Genomic DNA, 23614 nt, shown 5'->3' with positions numbered 1-23614 from the left:
TGTAGTGTGTTTAGTGAGCTGATGCAAAGGATAGATTGCCTGAGAAAGGAGATGTATGAATCGTCCCATGTAGCGAACCTTTTGAATGAAGGAGACTAGTTGCTTCACGTTTGAAGGAGTAGGTAAAGCTAACAATGTCTTTACCTTTTCAGGGTCAGCCTCAATACCATCTTGAGACACAACATGGCCTAGTAGAGTGACCTTGCTCTCACCTATGTGGCACTTGTCTTTATTCAATTGCCCACCCAATTGGGCCAGACGGGTGAAACCTTCATCAACCTTGGACAGATGTACTTCCCTAGAGCTGTAAATGCAAAAATCATCAATGAAGACTCGTATGGACTTACCAAAGTAAGGTTGAAACACCAAGTTCATAAACCTTTGGAAAGTAGCTGGGGCATTAGTTAAACCAAAAGGCATAACTCTATAAGCAAAACACCCCCAAGGTGTTATGAAGGTAGTCTTTCTTTGGTCTTCATCTGCAATTCTGATTTGGAAGTAGCCTGAGTACCCATCACACACTGTGTACCTTTCATGACCAGCCACTTCATTTAGTATTTCATCTTGAAAAGGCAAAGGAAAATGGTCCTTTTTTGTGGCTGTGTTTAGAGGCTTGTAATCCACACATACCCTCCACTTCCCATTTTTCTTTGGTGCTACCACAACTGGAGACACCCACTCAGAATCTTCCACTGGGTAGATAAATCCTGCCTTGAGTAATCTTTTTACTTCTTTTAAGAGTGCATCTTGTTGCACTAGCCCTAATCTCCTTAGCCTTTGCACCACTGGTTTGGCACCTTCCTTTAATTGGATATGGTGTTGGGTTACCGTCACTCCTTTAATGTGCTCGTAATCAGTTATAAAGAGGCCAGCATGCTTCTTTAGTACCTGCAAATAGGGTTCTCTCTCTTCTCCTAGTAGGTCCTTAGCTAGCATCTCCTCTAAGCCTGTGGCTTCTTCCTTGTTTAGAGAGTCTTGACCACCTTCTCCTTCTGGGTTTCGCAGTATTATACCCATGACTTCCAAAGAGCTAGCATCCTCCTCAGATGACTCATCCTCAGATGAAGAGCAGCTGCTTGTGCTCCATTCATCCATAGAAGTCTCCATCTCTAGGTCTTGTTGTCTACCCTGCTTCATGTCATACACAATTTTTTGTTGCTTGCCACCTACCTTATGATTTGGTTGCAACTCAAGGGAACCTGTCTCCCAATCTTGCCTAGCTTTCATAGCCATAAGCCAAGGTCTTCCAAGGATTAGCGGATAGCCCTCCCCCTTAGTTGGGATCACATAAGCATCAATTGAGATTGCCACACCAAAAGCTGAAACCTTCACTCCATTAACCTTTCCCACACAAGCCACCCTTACATTATTTGCCATCTTAGCTTGTAAGGAAGTTTGATCGTTTACTTCCAAACCCAACCTATGCATTAATTTCTCTGTCATAACACAAATCTCGGCTCCACCATCTACGTACACATTGGAGACTCGCTAACTCTTAATCTCTGCATCAATGACTGGCACGATATCCTTCATGCCTCTTGCACTAATAGACCCAACTGACTTTGCCTTAGCCCTCCTAGTGCTGACCATCTTAGACCAGGTTCTATGCATCTTTGGGGAAAGGTGGAGGAGTTGCTACCATGAAATCTTTGGTCCTTGCTTACTCATATCTGCTACCAGGTCGTAAGGTATGGATCCTACCCCAAGTGGAAAGTCTTCTACTCCTATGTGCCTCCTTGACCTACTCTTCCTTTTCTTGTCTCCTATCACTTGGGAGGAACCCTCATTCCCTTTATCCGGCTCTGAAGCTTCCATTTCATCAGTTCTTTGTCTCCCAAGTAAGTGTTGTTATCTATCTTTTTTTAAAAGTAGATTAATTACTTAATTACAGCTTTAAAAAAGTTAATTAGAATACTTATTGATTAAGTACTCGACTTAGAGAATAGCCACTTACTTTCAATTTATAGAGAGTGATTTTAGACGTAGTTGTAGTTTGATTAACTATATGTTAGAGTTTAAAAGGTGTATCAAGGAGGCGGTAGCAAACAATAATGAGTATATGTAGTCATTAATGAAGTAGATTAAATAGAGATTAGAAACTAATAGAATAAGATTGACGACCGAATTTTGAGATGCATTCAGAATTGAAAAAGGACTATAGATTAGAGGAGAGAAAAAGATTAATATCTGAGAGGTGAGTAGAAGTTTAGGACCTGTGAATGTAATCTCAAAAGACAAGTTACAATGGTTAGTACAATGAAATTTTGATTGATGTAGGTTTAGGAGAGATTAAGAGGAAGGGAGGGAGTGATTAAGAGGAGGCAAGGGAGATTACACAGAGAGATTAGAAGAGATGAGGGAGTGATTAAGAGGAGAAAAGGGAGATTACACAAAGAGATTAGGGAGTGATTAAGAGGAGCTGAGGATAATTACACAGAAAGATTAGAAGAAAATATCACACACACACGCACACACACACACACGAGAGAGAGAGAGAGAGAGAGAGAGAGAGAGAGAGAGAGAGAGAGAGAGAGAGAGAGAGAGAGAGAGGCAAAGAGGTGCACTTGGATAATTCTTTCGAATTTGAAATTCAAATTTCAAATCTGGACTCCATGCTATATCAGATCTTCACTTGCAATCAAAAAGAGAAAGACACACACACACACACACACACACACAGAGTTAATGTAGAGCATTTTGGAACTGCAAATAGGTACATAGAGGAGAGGGAGATGGGAAAGTAAAGAACCGTACCTGTCACGTCGTCGTCGATTTTTTCACAGTCTGCAAAAAAATACAAACCCTATTTTAATGTAGAAGAGAGAGAGAGAGAGAGAGAGCGAATTAATGTATAGGTGTGAAAAGAGCCTTGTGGGGCCGTGAGCAAATGCGCAAAGGGCAAGGAGATGCGAGAGTAAAGAATCTCACCTATCGCGCCGTCGTCGAATTCATCACCGTCTGTAGAAAAATCCAAACCTATTATAATATAGAAGGTTTCAAAAGCATTAAAAAGTCTTTAATAGCTTTTCCCACCAACCCTACCAAGGTTAAATTAGCAAACTCACATGTGTGGACCAAAACTAATGGTTTTCATGATGGTTAAAAGAAGTGGATTTTTTTTTCCACGAAAATCAGCATAACTTTCACATACAGAGTCCGATTGCAAAACTTTTTTTATGAGCCTGTAGTTTGAGAGCGGCTCTACGCTTTTGTGAATAGACCCTGTTCAGAAAACTTATACTCAAACCAATGTCCTATCCTAAAAAAAACTATATGACTAACTAGGCTTGAACTTAAGTTTGAGCCACTCATGCAACTACTTTGAAGCCTCACCTTCTTGTAAGCTCCGACTCTTTTGATAGATCATTCAAGGAAACTTAGGTTTGATGTAAAGCTCATAATTACCTTGGATCCACCTTACGACTCTTTAAATGTATAATGTAGCTCAAACTTCAATTTGAGTCTCCTTCCAAATTCAAGGATACTTCAACATAGCTTGGGTTTTTTCTCACACATCTTGTTGCTCGTAGATTTCTAACACTTGAATGTGCATCTATGCTCAAACTTGAGTTTGAGCCTTCTACCAAATTCCATGGGTGTCTCCATGTAACTTGGGCTCCATCTTGCAACCCATGTGACAAGTATAGATTTCTAACACTTGGATGTACATTTAGGCTCAAACTTGAGATCGAGCCACCTACAAAATTCCATGCTTGCCTCTATGAAATTTTGGCTTTGTGAAACTCTTTTTAGCTAGGTATTTATAGCACTTAGATGTACATCTAAGTGCTAGAAATACTCTAAGATCAAATTTGAGTTTGAGCCTCCTACCATTCTCCACGAGTTGATTCAGTGTAACTTGGGCTCCATCTTGAGACTCTTGCTAGCTATAGATTTCTAGCACATAGATGTACATCTAGGTTCCAACGTCAATTTAAGCATCCGTGGGTGACTCGATGTAGCTTGGGATTCATCTTGCAACTCTTGTCAACTTCAGATTTTTGGCACTTAGGTCTACATCTAGGCTCAAACTTGAGCTTGAGCCTCCTACCATCCTCCATGGGTTGATTCAATGTAACTTGGAATACATCTTGCAACTCTTGTCATCTTTAGATTTCTAGCACAGATGTACATCTAGATTCCAACATCAGTTAAGCCTCTCCTACCAAACTACATGGGTGCCTCAATGTAACTTAGGCTCCATTTTGCAACTCTTGTCAGCTTTATATTTCTAGCACTTAGATGTACATCTAGGATCAAAATTGAGCTTGAGCCTCCTACCATCCTCTATGGGTTGACTCAATATATCTTGAGATCCATCTTGCAACTATTTTAAGCTATAGATTTCTAGCACTTAGACCTACATTTAGGCTCCATCTATGCTCCGGCATTGTAACTTAGGCACCATCTTGGACCTATTTTTAGCTTTAGATTTCTAGCACTTAGATGTACATTTAGGCTCAAACTTGAGCTCGAGCCTCCTACCATTCCCAATGGGTTGATTCAATATAACTCAAGATCCATCTTGTAACTCTTGTGAGCTATATATTTGTAGCACTTGGATGTGCATAAAGGCTCCATTCTCCTATCAAGTTCCATGGGTGCCTCTGCAATGTAACATAGTCCCTATCTTGCAACTCTTGTCAGATTTAGATTTCTAGCACTTGGATGTACATACAGGCTCAAACTTGAGCTCGATCCTCCTACCATCCTCCATGGATTGACTCAGTGTAGATTTTCTTAATTGAATGGGATGCAAGCTTTTGCCAAAATTGTGAGTGTATCTTGGGAATACATTAAATTTTGAGTTCTATGTTCAGACATACAATTTTACTGATATCTCTTGATTTTCTCAAAAATTGCAGGGTCCAAAACAAGGTGATTCAGTGTTTCTTGTTGATGGTTCCACAAGGAAAGCTCGTGGGGTTATTCATTCCACTGATGCATCTCAACGTTGTGGTTTTGAATTGATTGGCACAACATGTGTGGTGATACATGTACTAGAAAGTTTTGATGACACCTTCTTGATTCCATTCGTCACAATGGATGCAAGAACCATGTCTCAAGCAGTTGGAAGCATCATCAAATGGCCATTGCATAATATTGTTATGGACAGAGGAAAATCCCACACAATAGATGAGGATTTTCTTGTTGGTCAAGAAGATGGCTTGATAGATAGGGCGAGTTGGAAAGAGAAAAGAGTCATCCTTTGGGCTTACAATAGATCTACAAAACTTGGTAATGGAGTGGTATTGCTGGTCCACCCATATGAGGCTATAAACTGTACTGAACTAGGTGAGAGTAGCTTGGGTGTCATTGTGGAAGGGTCGATGCATCCACATCAAAGTGATATTTCAAGTTTGAATTTGGTAAGCTGGCCTATTGGGCAGCTTACATTTGAGAATGGTGAGCCCTTGATCAGAGACACTGGATCTTCTTCTGCCCATTGAGGGTATTCAAGATCCCCTCATGGAAGAAACGGGAGATTCCCTTGACAGCTTATATGCTTCCAGTGATGAGTATGAGGATGATGGCATAGATAACAACACTAAAACTAGTTTTGAAGAAGGTATCACCTGTACAAAACTAGATCTTCTTCTTCATACTCAAAATGATAGAGAGCAGAATGCCATTGCCGGTGACTATGATATAAGAGATGGGACAGGTAAGAAAAGGAGTTATGCACATAGAGTTAGGCCTAGAAAAAAAAAGGTAATGCTCATGCTTTCAACAAAGAATGTGATGCTGCAAACATTCACAAAGTTGCAACAATTGATTGTTGTGAGATGTGATGCTGTCGGATTGGAAACAAATCCAAAATCATGCAGCAAGGGCAGACTTTTGGGGACAAAGCTACACTGGCCGATGCACATTTGTATTCGATTGTATGAGCATGGCTCATAGAAAAGATCAAGAAGAGGAATGCTTTGAGTTTAATTTTGATGGAAAGAAGGTATATAGTAAAGCATGGTATGTAATGCATGGAATAGGAAAGTCAACATTTTACAGGCTGCGTAAAAAATTCTTGGATGGAGCATGCAATGGCAATCATGGAAACACTGGAATAATAAGGAAGAGCTTGAGACATGTTGAGATGGCAAAAGCACTCATACAGGGCTTCATAGATAATAATGCAGATCAAATGCCACATAAGTCAAGGACAACCATGCATGGCACTCGGGAAACTCAATGTGTTCTACCAACGATGTACAAACAAGTGGACATTTTGCGGGAAGTAAACGACACACTTGTCACAATGGAATACAAAACGTTGTCACACCCAACATTCTCAAGGTTGTGGAACACAGTCTTCAAGACAGTCACTTTATCAAAATCAAGCACATTCTCTAAATGTGACATTTGCACGTCAATAAAGGTCAAGTTGGAGTCTACCAAAAATCAGGTGGAGCGTGCTAGATACATGGCACAGAGGAGAGCACACATGTTGAAACAAATGAGTTGTATAAATCTGTACTATGCTTGGAGGAGCTCTTCAAAAATGAATCCAACCAAGTTCTTGTGAATTATACATGACAAGATGGACCAGAGTAAGACTGCTATACCACAAATTAAACCAGTTCCAAAATTTCTCAATGGAGTTGAGAGGCTTCCAGTATCCTTGATAGGAATGCTCACTCATGGACATGGACAAACAGCTTATGGTCACTTTGCAATGGGATTATGGCCGAGTGATCCCAACTTCACAATTGCATATCTCTCAAAATGTCTAAGAAACTTAGAAAGAAGAGATAAACATATGTTTGGTGACTTGAGCTTAGAAAACTCAACTGTAGAACCACGAACAAATCTTTTTGATTGTGTTTTGTCTACCACTTCTCTCTATCACCATATGAAAGTGCTTAAGGAGAAAAACCAGTACTACAAGGAACAAAGTGCTCAGAATGAAGAGGCAGAGACTGATCTAATCACAAATGTGAATGTGGACACTGAGAATTTTGCTTCTAGATAGGGAGATGATTGTCCAGGAATGCAATCAATCTTTGCTACTAATGCACATGTACAGGAGGATGGCAATGTATTTGGGTTCAAGAGGTTGCCAAGAACATTGTTGTTGCAACTTGACAATTGTGGTTCAGAAAATAAGAATTGATATGTGTTTGCATACCTATCATTTTTGGTTGCACGAGGAGTATTTGACACTGTGCGGCTTGGATTTCTTATGGTTGGTCACACTCATGAAAACATTGATGCATTGTTCAATCGCTTCTGAGAAGCTTAGAAAACAAGCCATTTTTACATTTCCACATTTGATGAAGATCTTCAGTGAGTGTGTTAGCATGCATCCAACACCTTTTCTCCTACAAAAGGTGGTATACTTTAAAGGATTTGTAAAGGGGTTCTTACATGATGGAGCAGATAGCTTAGTGGGTCATTCAAAGCGATTGCAATTTAGGTTCTATATGAGTGATGGAATACCTTTGATGCAGTAGAAAGTACACCCTAAAAATGTGGATTGGTTACCAAAAAATGGTATAGAGTTATGGAAGAGAAATGACCAAGAAGGATCCAAGCTTCCTGAAGGTGTTCCAAAAGTATTACCACCCTTTGAGTATGTTAAAGATAGTGAGAAAGTTATGGAAGGATTAAAGAAGTATGTTAGTTGGTGGAAAGATCACTTGCAAGAGAAAGGAGATGAAAGTGAGTATGCTAGGTGGATCAACCCAGTTCTTATGTACTGGGTAAATCTCATGTAAGCTATGCAAAACCCTGGACAAAGTAGTGAAAACACTTTATTTGATGACTTCTGGCCAAGGAGTATACATGAACAAGATCATCCTCTGGAAGTTCCATTGGAAGATGGTCTAGATGAAGTACTTGACATAATCGAGGGCCACTATTGTGGTCCAATGCGCAACAAACTTGCTGAGGAGTTCAACCCAAATCTTGATGTGGCAAAGGGAGACTTTGTACTTGTGCAACCTTGTGATGAAAATTACCCAATTTGGTTAGGAGTGTCAGCAACAGTTATTGATCAGAACAATGACTCGGCAATCTATCTTCAAGTGAAGATACAATATTGGGCACCAATTTCAAAGAAGAAGAATGCAAGTGATGTGGAGGTTTACAAGGATTGTTAAAACAAGTATTGGAGAGAGAACATCAATGATCCTCAAAGCTCGGAAGACACTAGCTACATCATTTGGGCATGGAAGCCCAAGGGTGGACGAATTCCTGAAAAAATCAAGATTCCAAAGGCAATAATCCTCAAGGCCAAAGAGATTCAGTTGAAACTTGATGAACATGAGGCACCATCAAATGTCAATGAGGAGGAATGATCGCTTAGCATTGGCCTTTCACCTTTGTAATCTTCTAGCAATGGTTCCAATTAGTCCACCCATAGCTAGGGTCATTATTAACATTGATAATGGCATCCCACCTTTGTATTCTTCAAGAAATCTTATTCAATATGACTGGTGTTTTTTTTCACTTTAGTCACCCAAGTTTTTCTTGCAACTTACATTTTAATTGTTTTATGAAATGAAGCATTTTAATTGTTTTATGAAATGAAGCATGTGTGTGTGTATTTGTAAACTATCATGTGCAAAAACACTCTAGTGTATAGTATGGTTGTTGAAAACGGACCATATTGGACCTTGTAGACTCATAAGCATCCACTAAAAATTGTATCTCAGTTTTCATATATGCAACAACCTAGTACAATACAACCTTACCTCAAGTCCATGAGACACAAAGAATCGTCCCAAATGTGTGAATTTTTCCCAATTTTCCTAAATATGTGTTATTATGTTCCATTTGCAATTTGTATAGATATTTCTTTAAGCTTACTTTGCTTTTCCTTTTCCTAGCACCAAAGCTTGGTTCTAGTGCTTCCCATGGAGCTGATGAGGTATCACAATCATCAACAAAGTGTACATAACTGTCATGTAGTGCAGTGATTATGATTCCTAATGCCTGCTCTTCCTTGGATCGATTTTGTGCACTCATAGCTCGTATCAGTACTAGTGCACCAGCAATGGATGTCGGATTAGTGAGCGTTGGCTTGACTACTCCCCACAATTTCTTTTTCATTAAGTAGCCTTTCAACTTGGTTTGCCAAGTATGAAAATCCCCCCTCGTTAAATTTCCCAAGTCCCTTCTCGTCCATTGTGCTAATAGAGGGGTCTTAGCTTAGGAGACTCTCCTAGCCAGTGTCTACCTCTTTACACAAGCACAAATACCCCTTAGGAGATGATATAAAATTTATTTGCAACTTATTGTGCTTGGTTGCAAGATATTGAAAAGTTAATTGCAAAATAGAGAGAGAGGAAAAATTCCTTTTGTGAACCTTCTCTTTACCAGAGTGATGAAGGAGTACGAGCGGAAGTGCGACGTGAGAGAGAGTGCGAGAAGAAGAGCACGACGATATGGTGAACTCGCTCTACTGTAATGTGTAGAGCATAGTGAGTTCTTATTAGGTTTTTACAAAAGAAAATGTGTACATACCAGGCGGCCCGCCCACTTACCTGGGCGACCACATTGGGCTTTATACCCCAACAACCTCCCACTTAAAGTCCAATGTGGTACTTTAAGTGTGAGAGAAGCTACTATACAAGCTAATATACAAGAGATGTAGAGAAGTGATGTACTACCCTACACCTAACTGCTTGCGAAAATGCGCAAAGCTCTCTGAGGGAAGTCCTTTTGTAAGTAGATCAGCAGGATTTTCTGTGGCGTGAACTTTGACAAGTTGAAGTTGCTTATCCTCGAGCATTTCCTTGATGAAATGATACTTCACATCCACATGCTTTGTCTTTGAGTGATAAACAGGATTGCGAGCCAATTGTATAGCACTTTGACTATCACAATATAACACAGGCATCTCTTCTTTGATTCCCAGATCTGTTACTAGTCGATTAAGCCAAATTGATTCTTTGCATGCCTCTGATGCTGCAACATATTCAGCCTCTGTAGTAGACTGAGTAACACAATCTTGTAATCTAGAACGCCATGATACTGCTCCACCAGCCAATGTAAAGACATACCCTGACGTAGACCTTCGGTTGTCTAAGTCACCTGCATAATCTAAGTCTGTAAAACCCTTTACACTTAGTTCCTGACTCCCATAGCATATACGCATACTCTTTGTAGCTTTCAGGTATCTCAATATTCCTTTCACTGCCTCCCAATGTTTCTTGTCTGGGTTTGACATGTATCGACTTACTACTCCCACTGCAAATGCAATGTCTGGGCGAGTAGCAATCATTGCATACATCAAACTACCCACTGCAGACGCATATGGAATCTTATCCATTTCAGCCTGTTCTTCCTCAGACACAGGACAATCTTGTTTGCTAAGTTTCACATATGGTGGCAATGGAACACTTGGTGCCTTTCCCTTCTCCATATTGAAACGTTGCAAAACCTTGTCAATATACTCTATTTGAGATAACCAAATCAACTTCTTTCATCTGTCTCTCTCAATGCGCATACCAAGTATATGACTTGCCTCACCCATGTCTTTCATGTCAAACGATTTTTCCATCTTTGACTTCAAAGCTGAAATTTCTTCCAAGTGCTTGCTAGCAATCAACATGTCATCCACATACAAAATAAGGATCAGCCAACTACCATCCTTAGCCTTGGAAAGCATAAACTTGTGGAATTTATGGTACCATGCCCTCGGTGATTGTTTTAAGCCATGAAGACTCTTTAACAACTGGCATACCCAATCTTCCTTGCCTTTCTCAACAAACCCTTCTGGCTGCTGCATGTAAATTTCAAAATCTAAATCGCCATGCAAGAACGCTGTCTTGACATCCATTTGGTGCAACACCAAATCTAATATGGCAACCAATGCAAGAAAGCATCTCAATGTAGTCATCTTGACCACCGGAGAGAAGACTTCCTCAAAGTCAATGCCTTGTTCTTGCTTAAAGCCCTTGGCAACAAGCCTTGCTTTGTACTTTGGCTGACTATCATGAGCGGTGATCTTATACCTGTAAACCCATTTACACGGTAGAGCCTTTTTGCCCCGTGGTAATTTAACTAGCTTCCATGTCTTGTTTTTATGCAGAGCTGTCATCTTTGACTGCATGGCCAATTGCCAATTCCCAATTCCCGGAGTCCTTCATTTGCACTGCTTCCTTGTAACATGAAGGTTCATTGCAATCAGTCAACATGACATAGTTCATAGATGGAACAACCCTATCAGGAGGTCGCGTGACACGTCTAGATCTACGCACAATAGGTGGCTCAGGCTCAACCACAACCTGTGGTTCCACTCTATCCTGTCCTTGCTCCTCTTGAGCCCTGACATTTTGTCTTGTACGTGTAGGTCCATCTTCTTGGAAGACAACTCTTCTAATCTCCTCAACCCTTTCTGGTTTAGAATGATATTTGGATTCATTAAAGTGAACATCATTGCTGCGGACAACCTTTCTGGATTCGGGATCCCAAAGTCTGTACCCCATCTCACCAGAATTACCATAGCCTAGAAAGATGCACTTTCTACTCATTGGCTCAAGTTTGTTCCTAAATTCCTTTGGAACGTGAGTATATGCCTCACAGCCAAAGACTCTGAGATGCTTGTATGAGGGCATTTTGCCTGACCATACCATCTCTGGCACTCAATCCTTCTGCAAAACCTTGCTAGGAGACCTATTTACAAGATGAACAGATGTTGATACAGCTTCAGCCCAAAACCCATTTGGCAGGTGTGCATTAGACAACATACTTCTGACCTTCTCTTGTATGGCCCTATTCATCCTCTCAGCAACACCATTTTGAGGAGGATTGTAAGGAGCAGTAAGTTCACGTTTTATACCTTTTGACTCACAAAAGTCCTGAAAGGCCATTGAAACATACTCTCCACCATTGTCAGTGCGTAAGCATTTAAGCTTCTTGCCACTCTGATTCTTCACAAGTGTCACAAACGTTTTGAAAACACTAAACGCTTCATCCTTGTGCTTGAGAAAGTAAACCCATACTTTCCTCGAGTAATCATCTATAAATGTCATAAAGTAAGAATCTCCCCCTAGAGATAGGTTAGGCATAGGTCCACACAAATCACTATGAACAAGTGCCAACTATGTATCTCTTCTACTGCTTCTATGCTTATGTGGCTGCTGTGTTTGCTTACCATACAGACAATGTTCACAGAATTCAAAATTATTAAATGAAAAGCCAGGCAAATAACCAGAACGAGACAAGATTTCCATTCCCTTCTTGGACATATGTCCTAACCGGCTATGCCACAAAGAAACGTTCGGCTGCTCGGTTACATTGATTACATTTTTAGGGGCATTTGATACATAAATCATGTAAAGTCCTCCAGACTTTACTCCATGTGCTACTGTCATAGAACCCTTGGATATCTTCCACATGTTCTGTCCAAAAGTGGTGACGTAGCCAGCATCATCAAGTAAACCTGTGCTGATCAAGCTCTTTGTAATTGCAGGAACATGTCTCACATTCTTCAGCGTGAAAGAAGAGCCATTCTGAAACTTGAATTGAACATCTCCAACACCTAAGATCTCACATGTCTGCCCATTGCCTAGCCGAACATGATCTTTAGTGGTCACATAAGAAGTAAAACACTCCTTGTTTGGAGACACATGAAGTGATGCCCCTGAGTCTATAATCCAGTCACTCAGTGCATTTCCATCAGATGCTGTAAGAAGAGATGAGTCCATTGTATTCTTCAAGAAATAGATGTCTCCTGACACTAGACTGTCATCCTCTGCAACAGTGTTTGCCACATTTAATTCTTGAATCTTCACTGAGGACTTGTTCTTCTCACCATGGTCTTCAGCTTTCTCTTTGCCTTGTTCTGCTTTCCATTCTCTGCAGTCTCTTTTCATGTGACCCTTCTTGCCACAATGGTAGCATTCTATGTCACTCTTGCCTTTAGCACTGCGGGACTTGCTACGAGACTGATTCCTGTTTCCACCTTTGTACTTTTCTTTGGTCCTTCCCCTGACAACTAAGGCTGTTCCTTTGCCTTTGTCCATTGTCTTTCTATTGGTTTATTTAGTAAGCATACTTCCTTTTACACTTGCTATGTTCAAACCATCTGGAGGTGCAGAATTACTCAAAGTTGTACGAAAAGTGTCCCAACTTTCCAGCAATGTGATCAACAGGAACATAGCTCTAACAGGTTCATCAAACTTGACACCTTAAGCTGACAACTGACTGTAGATTGTGTTGAATTCATTCAGATGATTGGACATAGGTGTCCCTTCTTTCATCTTCAAGTCAACAAGCTTCTTAAGCCAGTATACCTGTGAAGCTGCACTCTGCTTCTCATAAAGATCACTCAGCTTTAACCATGCTTGATAAGCCGACATCTGGTCTGCTACATTGAAGTAAACGCTTTCTGCCAAAGTCAGCATAATGGTAGAAAGTGCCAATTCATCCATTTCGCTCCATTCATCTTCGTCCATATCTTATGGTTTTATCCCCTTGAGCTTTATAGGTTTTATCTGCTTCTTATGTACCAACACGTGCCAAATCTGCTGCTTCCACAATGGGAAATTGGTTCCATCCAGCTTCTTGATATTGTGAAGAGCAGTGTCCTGTGATCCAGCCATAGCTACGCTTCACAGTAGTTTACTTTTCTGGGAAAAATTCGGCAGAGTTTCCCCTGTAAACTGACCTCTGAACCAATATCAACCTGTCAAATGAACCAAGAAAGCTTCAGATTCTGCATAAATTTTGGCAGAGTCTCCTTTGTAAAATGGCTCTGGTGTACTCAAAAAACAGACCAAAAAACAGCTCAAAAAAAAAACACTATCTCTCTGACACTGTAAGCTGCGGGTAAAGCTGTCCTGCACCTGTACTGTCTCTCACTATCCTGTCACTGTCCTATAAGCATAGACTGCGAGAATGCCTCAATGGCACTAAAGCAAAGATGCAATCCCAACTGTCTAACTCACAGTCAATACATCCTAGCTGCCTATCTAAGGGTGCTCGAGGGATCGCTCCAAGACCTGTATCATCGAAAGGATCTCAACATTCGAGAATCCCCCAGCTCAATAAAACCTCACTCGACCCTCAACAAAGGTTGCAGTAAATCTGACAATACATAGACTTCCCACAAAGTCATACATCCACAAATTTCCCACTGTATGCTGTAACCGCTGCGGCGGTTGTTTGCTACGTGACTCACAGCCAGCAAACCCTCAACAGACATACATCATCTCTGACAATACATCCCATGTGGAAGTACCTGCAATGTCAGGATGAAATCTGGAATATCAAGCAGCAACCACAAGCTACATGATGAATTAGTGGATGTCGCCTATAGTCTATGTGTAGATGCGCCTGTGTCGTATGTGACACGCCTCCAAGAACTGTGAGCCGTCCTTCGATGTGTAGACAGCCACAAATCAACACTCTGGGGGTGTCGATATCCTCAGCACCTGCAGTCGTAGGCCGAAAACCCAAATTTGCAGAGTCGTATCTGCACCCGTCGAGACCACGTAGTCGAAAATGGCCTGCGCAGATCTTTGTCGAAGCCGAACGGTGGCCGAGATGACCTCAGAGATTTGGGGCCGTGTCTTTGCCTGTCGAATTTCACTCCAATCTGAGCTGGTGACTCTAGCCTCTTGCAGTGCTGCCCCGAGCCTCGATCTGAGCTTTGATACCAGTTGAAGGAGTACGAGCGGAAGTGCGACGCGAGAGAGAGTGCGAGAAGAAGAGCACGACGATATGGTGAACTCGCTCTACTTTAATGTGTAGAGCATAGTGAGTTCTTATTAGGTTTTTACAAAAGAATATGTGTACATACCTGGCGGCCCGCCCACTTACCTGGGCGACCACATTGGGCTTTATACCCCAACAAGTGAAGCCCCACTTCACAAAAAGTTTTGAAAGTTGACGCTTTGAGTGTCGCCTTTAAATGCTTGCTCGATGAAGACCTTTTTGATGCCTAGATGTGCTCCCTCTTTGAAGTCGCATGCTGTTGGAGAATTAGCTTTGAATGATCAACCGATGTAGGAACAAGGGCTTACAATATGAATTTTAAACAAAAATACATATTGCCAAGAAGCCTTTACAGGCTGTTGACGAGCGGGTGCAGCCCGAGTAGACGATGGGGCTCTGTAATGGATGATAGCAGTGGGTGAATGTGCACGAGGCTAGAGGTTGCAAGCAGACAAACCAGGGCCCAAAGTGTATTTGGCAGAAGAAGAAAAAGATGAAGATGAAGAAGAAGGCTGCAATAGTCTTCTAGTCTACGACGACATTCTCTAGCTTTTATGTTTTGCCTTTCCTCTTCAGTTGTATTTGTTTGGAGATAGCTTGGACTAGCTTGGTCTTAGTTTTATACATCTGATTGAGGGGAGGTGTGTGAGTATCTCTTGGATTAGAGATAGTTTGTCTCTTGGATTGGAGATGTTTTTTCGCTCCTGGATTGGAGTGTGCAAGAGATGTGAGTTTCTTCCGTTTCTTCCTCGTCCAAACCTCAAGGGGAGGATTGTAAAGCGTGAGCTTTGTCTTAGATTATGAGTCAAGGAGAGAAGAGTGGATTTATCCCAGATGCTGTGGTGGAAGGTTGTACAGCTACTTAAAGCTCATTTCATGAATGAATAAACACAAGTCTATTTTGCATTACATCTCCCGCTCATTTCATGAATGAATAAACACAAGTCTATTTTGCATTACATCTCCCTTGTTTATGGTGAGCTTGTGATGGCTTAGCAAATACTCAAGATCGTGTTTATGAGTCCAAGTTAATTGATCTTGGAACCTAATTTGCTTGAGTGATAATCTAGCCAACACACACTCACTTGTGTGCACCATGTTTCTCTTTCATCCACCCTAGCTAGCACGATACCATTCCCACTATCCCTTTTGAAACACTTGGAGAAAAGATGACTCTTGTTTTCACAAATGCTGTAAGTCTTCGATGCTAGACATTCCTTTGGTATATGCCCTTCTTTGCCCCGGGTCTTTGCCACACTTGAAACAAGTTTTACCAACTGCAAAAGCTCCTCCCCCTGAAGAAGAATTCCTCCCTTGATTCTTCTCCTCGGACATTAAAGAGTTGATGATATCTTGAAAATATGGTGTTGGAATCCTTCTCCTCAATGATGGTCATGATTTGGTCAAAGCTAGGTGGTAAGGCTGCTAGAAGAACTGTGATGTTTCCCTCCTTTGGTACTGCATTGTTTACATAAGCTAGTTGTGTGGTCATGCTTTTGAGGCAATTGACCAAGCTTGCAATATCTTCATTATGTTCCATTTGCAATTTTTATAGATCTTTCGTTAAGCTTACTTTTCTTTTCTTTTTCCTTGCTCCAAAGTGTTTTTCTAGTGCTTCCCATGCAACTGATGAGGTATCACAATCATAAATAAAGTGTACATAATTGTGATGTAGTGCAGTGATTATGATTCGTAATGCCTGCTCTTCCTTGGCTTGATTTTGTGCACTCATAGCTGGAACAAGGGGTTACAATATGAATTTTAAACAAAAATACATATTGCCAAGAAGCCTTTACAGGCTGTTGACGAGCGGGTGCAGCCCGAGTAGACGATGGGGCTCTGTAATGGATGATAGCAGTGGGTGAATGTGCACGAGGCTAGAGGTTGCAAGCAGACAAACTAGGGCCCAGAGTGTATTTGGTAGAAGAAGAAAAAGATGAAGATGAAGAAGAAGGCTGCAATAGTCTTCTAGTCTACGACGACATTCTCTAGCTTTTATGTTTTGCCTTTCCTCTTCAGTTGTATTTGTTTGGAGATAGCTTGGACTAGCTTGGTCTTAGTTTTATACATCTGATTGAGGGGAGGTGTGTGAGTATCTCTTGGATTAGAGATAGTTTGTCTCTTGGATTGGAGATGTTTTTTCGCTCCTGGATTGGAGTGTGCAAGAGATGTGAGTTTCTTCCGTTTCTTCCTCGTCCAAACCTCAAGGGGAGGATTGTAAAGCGTGAGCTTTGTCCTAGATTATGAGTCAAGGAGAGAAGAGTGGATTTATCCCAGATGCTGTGGTGCAAGGTTGTACAACTACTTAAAGCTCATTTCATGAACGAATAAACACAAGTCTATTTTGCATTACATCTCCCTTGTTTATGGTGAGCTTGTGATGGCTTAGCAAATACTCAAGATCGTGTTTATGAGTCCAAGTTAATTGATCTTGGAACCTAATTTGCTTGAGTGATAATCTAGCCAACACACACTCACTTGTGTGCACCATGTTTCTCTTTCATCCACCCTAGCTAGCACGATACCATTCCCACTATCCCTTTTGAAACACTTGGAGAAAAGATGACTCTTGTTTTCACAAATGCTGTAAGTCTTCGATGCTAGACATTCCTTTGGTATATGCCCTTCTTTGCCCCGGGTCTTTGCCACACTTGAAACAAGTTTTGTTACTAACACCAACTGCAAAAGCTCCTCCCCCTGAAGAAGAATTCCTCCCTTGATTCTTCTCCTCGGACATGAAAGAGTTGATGATATCTTGAAAATATGGTGTTGGAATCCTTCTCCTCAATGATGGTCATGATTTGGTCAAAGCTAGGTGGTAAGGCTGCTAGAAGAACTGTGATGTTTCCCTCCTCTGGTACTACATTGTTTACATAAGCTAGTTGTGTGGTCATGCTTTTGAGGCAATTGACCAAGCTTGCAATATCTTCATTATGTTCCATTTTCAATTTGTATAGATCTTTCTTTAAGCTTACTTTTCTTTTCTTTTTCCTTGCTCCAAAGTTTTTTTCTAGTGCTTCCCATGCAACTGATGAGGTATCACAATCATCAATAAAGTGTACATAATTGTTATGTAGTGTAGTGATTATGATTCCTAATGCCTGCTCTTCCTTGGCTTGATTTTGTGCACTCATAGCTCGTATCAATACTTGTGCACCAGCAATGGATGTTGGATCAGTGAGCGTTGGCTTGACTACTCCCCACAATTTCTTTTTCATTAAGTAGCCTTTCAACTTGGTTTGACAAGTATGAAAGCCCTCCCCGTGAAATTTTCCAAGTCCCTTCTCTTCCATTGCACTAATAGAGGGGTCTTAGCTTAGGAGACTCTCCTAGCCAATGCCTACCTCGTTACACGAGCACAAATACACCTTAGGAGATGATATAATTTTTTTTTGCAATTTATTGTGCTTTGTTGGAAGTAGGGTTGCAGAGAAACACACACAGCTTGGAAAAGACGAAGGAAGCTCAAGGCACACAATAGAGAGTGTGTTACTTAGTGTGCAATGGAAAGATAGATAGCCCTACAGTGATGGACGTATATACAATGCACGGGGGAAAAAACCTCCTAAAGAGGGAAAAAATGCCCCGACGGTCCTAATGTGTTCACACACATCACTACCACATGTATATGGTAACAAATCCCCCCTGGAGTGATGCGGTGAACGAGAGCTGGCACATGAGTAAAGGGAAGTGCCATGCCCTGAGGACATGATCAGTCCACAAAGGGGAGTAAGCCCAAAGCTTTGCGAAAACCTTCAAGCTTCTCACGAGACAATGCCTTTGTGAAAAGATCTGCAAGGTTGTCCTGTGTTGGCGCATAAGCCAAGCTGATCTCTCCTACTGAGAGCCTCTCCGTGACATAGTGGTAATGCACCTCAATGTGCTTTGTGCGAGCATGAAAAACTGGGTTCCTCGCAACTGCCAATGCGCTCTCACTGTCAGTGTAGATAGTGTTGGCAGTGTCCTGTCATACACCCAAATCAGCCACAAGGTGTCTGAGCCATACACACTCAACTGTAGCTGTGAAGACTGCCCTGTACTCAGCCTCACAACTCGAAGTGGCCACAGTAGGTTGCTTCTTGCTCAACCATGATATACATGAACTGCCAAGCATGAAACAAAAACCACTTGTGGACACTCGCGTGTCAAAACAACCAGCCCAATCTGAGTCCGAAAAAGCATGTAAGTCTGGCGGCAATGATCCCCCCTTGGGATAAAACAAGCCAAGATGTAAAGTGCCACTAAGGTAGCGGAAAATCCTCTTGACAGCCTGCCAATCCTTAGACCTTGGGCTATGCATAAATCTGCTGACTTGTGAGACTGCAAACTGAATATCCGGCCTCGTGTTGCATACATAAATGAGGCAACCAACAACAGTTTGGTAAAGAGTGACATCAGTAGGATCGCCAGCATCATGTAGACTCAACTTCAAACCTCTTTCCATGGGAGAGGCAATATATTTGCAATCCTCAAGTCCACAAGGCAATACCACCATCACACTGCTTAAACTGTATACCCAAGTAATGATGCAACAACCCCAAATCTTTCATCTTGAAAGTAGCATTCAAATCAGCCTTAAATTCAGCAATATGTTTCTCATTTGGTCCAGTGATTAGCAAATCATCAACATAAAGAACCACAATGAGAAGTACATCACCCTCACGCTTTACATACAATGTGCTTTCTATTGGACTGTTACGAAAGCCTCGTTTAACCAAATGAGTGTCAGCTTTCGCATACCAAGCACGAGGAGATTGCTTCAACCCATACAAAGCCTTCTTACATGTGCACACTTTGTCCTCTTGTCCTTTTATGACAAAACCGCGAGGCTGCGTTACATAAACTTCCTCAAATATGTCACCATTCAAGAAAGCAGTAACAATGTCTGATTGATGTACATCCCAACCAAAATGAGCTGCCAATGCACAAAGAAAATGTACAGTAGTCATACGACAAGTGGAAGCAAAAGTCTCTTCATAATCTATGCCTTTTTGCTGTGCATAACCTTTTGCAACAAGTCGAGCCTTATGGCGATCGATCTCACCATCCGGCTTGCGTTTCAACTTGTAAACCCACTTCATACCAATGGCCTTTTTTCCAGGAGACAAATCACATAAAGTCCATGTGTCATTTTGTATAAGTGCATCATATTCTGATTGCATGGCAGCCATCCAATTTTTTGAATTCTGTGCTTCATTAAAAGACAGAGGCTTCTCAACATCATGTAAGCTAGACACAGCCAAAGCATAACAATCTGATGCATAAGATGCATGGCGAGAGCCTGAACGAGTACCACTAGATAAAGGTGCATCCAATTTACTGTCACGCAAAGTGTGCACCAGCCATTTTGGCATACCTCTAGCCTGCTCATTTTCAGCCCTTTCCTCATCAAGTACATCATGTACATCTGCATCAGTAATAGGCTGATCTATAACATTTTCAGAAACCCCCATAGGCTGTACATTTGCCTCATTGGAACTTACATTCGTATTTCCACCACTGAAAAGAGGCAACAAAGTGTCATAAATGTCCTGTGAGCTTACATTAGTAGAATACTACATCCCTAGAAACTAGAATACGTTTTGTTTGCGGATGATACAACCTGTAACCTTTGCTTTCAACACTATAACCAACAAAAATACATTTGACAGCCTTATCATCCAATTTTCTGCGCTACACTTGTGGCACCAAAGCATATGCCAAACAGCCAAAAACATGCATGTGCTCAATAGAAGGCTTTCTATCATGCCATGCTTCATATGGAGTAATAGACAGCAAAGCTTTCGTAGGACACCTGTTAAGTACATAAGTGGCACACATGATGGCCTCAAGCCAAAAAGAATGCGGCAAAGCTTGACTTTTGACCATACATCGTGCCATTTCCGTCAGTGACCTGTTTTTCCTCTCAGCAACACCATTTTGCTGAGGTGTATAAGGCACTGTACATTGGTGTTTTATCCCACGACTAGCCAGAAATGCATTAAATTCATGAGACATATACTCCCCCTCTCGATCGGAACGGAGGGTGCCCATAGTACATTTCGAGACATTTTCAGCCATAGCCAGAAATTGTTTGAAGCACATAAAAACTTCGGACTTTGCTTTAAGCGGAAATACCCATGCATGCCTGGAGTAATCATCAATGAAAGTCACGAAGTACAGGTAATTGCCCAAGGACAGAGTTTGCATGGGCCCACAAACATCACTATGCACAAGCTGCAACCTGCATGTGGCCCGAGCTGAACCATCCTTTGGAAATTTAAAACGCTGCATCTTACCCAAAATACAGCCTTCACAAACATGTTTGACAAGTGTTCAAGAGGCAGCAAAGAAGCAACCATATCAGATTTCTGCAAACGCAGCAAACTAGCAAAATTCAGATGACCAAAACGTGCATGCCAAAGTTTTGCATCTGAAATAGCCCTGGAGTCTGCAACAGCATTTGCAAAATTTTTTCCACACTTGTCATACAAAGTGAGCTTATACAACCCTCGACACAAAAGCCCAGATACAACAATTTCATCACCAAAACTGAGATCATGAACTGTACATCTGTCATCCACAAATTTGACTACAAGTCCAAGTCTAGCAAGTGCGGATACATACAAGAGATTCTTCTTGATCCTAGGTACATAAAGTGCATCAACAAGTGTGAAGGAATTGCCATTAGCATTAGTGAGCACAATCTTTCCAACTCCCTGAACTGGATAAGAGGCGTTGTTGGCACAAGTGACTGAATTCCCATGAGGGACAGACTTGAGAGAGGTAAACAATTCACGATGTGAGGTAATGTGCTTTGTAGCACCACTGTCGAAATACCACACATGTGAATCTGCAACAAAAACTAACAAGCATGCATCATGGACAACAGGATTGTAAGTGGACTCTGTGCTAAAAGCCCATTCTGCATCAACATCAGCAACACAGTCTCCTTTCACAGAAGACTCAACAATGGCTACATTTGTAGTGGAACCAGCATTTGCAGTGGAACCACCCTCTTTCTTCTTAGCCTCTTTGGCCTTCAACTTAGGACACGACTTGATCAAGTGATCATTAGCTTTACAATAATGGCAATGCATCTTCTTTTTGCCCTTATCACCATAATTTCCAAACGAATTGCTGCCAGCAGAAGCATTAGGAACAAAATTTTTGCCACTCGCAGCAGAACTATAAGAAGTGGCTGCATTGCTGTTACCACCCTTTCTTTGAGAAGCAATAAAAGCCTGTTCAACTGCACGCTGCCTAGTCCTGTTTTTTCTGGAAAGTGACTCTTGCAACAACAATGTGCATAATGCATCAAACTTGACAACTTCAGGATTTCCTTGGGTCATCAGTCTCCAAGTACTAGCAAATGTCTGGTAAGAATCTGGTAAGGCATCAAGAACAGTTTGCACAAGGGAACTATCTGAAATGACTTCACCTGCAGAAATAAGTTGCTCATTGATATCCTTGACACTAGCAAGGAAAGCGTCCATATCATCTTCCTCATGCATAATCTTCAACTCCAGCTCTTTACGCAGCAAAGCAATTTTAGCCTCATTGTGGCTTGCATAAAGACCTGCTAGAATATCCCAAGCCTGTAGAACATCAATGCCCTGCACAATGTTCCAGACACCCTTTGACACAAGAGCATGTTGCATCATAGAAGACCACATAGGGTAGTTGTCCCCATCCAACCTATCCTCAGCAGCAAACATCTCGAACACATCTATATTGTTGTTGTCAGCCATGGTAAATGCTGCACCTGATGTGAAAACTGCTCGAAAATAGGAGAAATAGAGCGGGAACAACCTGTGCTATAAAGCACAAACCGTAGAAGACTATAAGGCACCTGTTATGCAGAAAATGACACTGACAAAAATTGTGCACAAAATGACGAAATAGCATGTGCAGTACTGCCTGTAGTGGAAACGGAGGCTGAAATGAGCCCAAATCAAAATTCTGAGCAGACCAAGCTCTTCGAACTTTCCTGAAGTATTTGTCGACCTGTAAATGCTCGCCAAAGCTCACTGAAATCAGAGAAAGTGAGCAGGCGTGTGCTGGAGCAGTTGGCGACTAAGCTCGGGAGGACGTGACCTGCTATGATACCAATCGTTGGAATTAGGGTTGCAGAGAAACAAACACAGCTTGGAGAAGATGAAGGAAGCTCAAGGCACACAATAGAGAGTGTGTTACTTAGTGTGCAATGGAAAGATAGATAGCCCTAGAGTGATGGGCGTATATACAATATATGGGAGAAAAAACCTCCTAAAGAGGGAAAAAATTCCCCAGCGGTCCTAATGTCCTAGAATATGAGTCAAGAAGAGAAGAGTGGATTTATCCCACATGCGGTGGTGTAGGGTTGTAGAGCTACTTAAAGCTCATTTCATGAATGAATAAACACGTCTATTTTGCATTACATCTCCCTTGTTTAGGGTGAGCTTGTGATGGCTTAGCAAATACTCAAGATCGTGTTTATGAGTCCACGTTAATTGATCTTGGAACCTAATTCGCTTGAGTGATAATCTAGTCAACATACACTCACTTGTGTGCACCATGTTTCTCTTTTATCCACCCTAGCTAGCACGATACCGTTCCCATCAAAATTTTATATAATCTTTTTGAAACACACATTTTACCTGATAAGAAGGAGTAATCGCCTCCAGGTCTCACTGTGACAGCATCATTACATTTTTCTGGGTATGGATACTGTGTGAATTAAACTCTTCATGGATGGTAGGTATAAGTTTAAAAAGGTTTTAAGTAGGACATGGATGACAATTGATAGGTTTGTTGACACTTGTAATACGTATTCAAGGCTAACAAATTTGTTATCTTGTTTATATGGATGCATCTGAGGACTCTATCTTTCCTTAGGATCGTTTTGGCTTTGCTGTGTCTGTCATCGTTAAACTTGGCCTATGTCACTTTAGTATTGATTGTTCTTAACTATCTTATGTACAAAACAGTA

Source organism: Adiantum capillus-veneris, chromosome 15 (genome assembly GCF_014529385.1).
Source record: "Adiantum capillus-veneris isolate H3 chromosome 15, ASM1452938v2, whole genome shotgun sequence".
Taxonomy (NCBI): Eukaryota; Viridiplantae; Streptophyta; class Polypodiopsida; order Polypodiales; family Pteridaceae; genus Adiantum; species Adiantum capillus-veneris.
Note: the sequence above shows the minus strand (reverse complement) of the source record.